The 514-nt window shown below is 39.7% G+C and overlaps 1 protein-coding gene across 1 annotated transcript in view; it reads right to left on the bottom strand.

The window, feature by feature from the left end:
• The window catches only part of LOC111871516 (myosin-IIIb), a gene marked incomplete at its 3' end in the record, with an annotated part of 98,925 nt that overhangs the window by 2,726 nt on the left and 95,685 nt on the right, over positions 1–514 (bottom strand).

The following is a 514-nucleotide window of genomic DNA, read 5'->3' as shown; positions in this document are numbered from 1 at the left end:
AACAAAGACGTCTATGAACTTAACAATATCATTCAGTCTAACATTCATTGCGAGGCAGTCACATACAAGTCTGTCGACACTGTTGTGGAAGCAGATGAAGCGGTTAATTATCCAACAGAACTTTTGAATTCACTCAATCTGCCACAGCATCGCGTGGCCGGGTACAGCTAGTGTGCAATAAAACTAATCCCAGAATTTTATGGACACTTTTGGACACTTTTCAGCTTACAAAGAGGGGTCAGAGGAGGAGGAATTACTTGCTTAATCCTGGGAAGATGGGTGAGAATAATGAACAAGCCTTGCAATGTTGTGATGAAATATTTACAAACATGACTTCTATTCTTAAGGCTAGTTCCATCCAGTCCCATTTCTTACATATTCCAGAACATCCACACAAAACACCTGTTTCACTGACTGCCTGTTATTATAAATCATCACAAGTGAGCACCTGTTCCTCACAGTTAAATGGTTAAGGACAGGAAGCTGATAATCAAATCTGATAAGACATTTTGTC

The sequence above is a fragment of the Cryptotermes secundus genome, unplaced genomic scaffold (genome assembly GCF_002891405.2).
Source record: "Cryptotermes secundus unplaced genomic scaffold, Csec_1.0 scaffold866, whole genome shotgun sequence".
In the NCBI taxonomy this organism is placed as follows: Eukaryota; Metazoa; Arthropoda; class Insecta; order Blattodea; family Kalotermitidae; genus Cryptotermes; species Cryptotermes secundus.
Note: the sequence above shows the minus strand (reverse complement) of the source record. Positions and strands in the feature narration are given on the sequence as shown.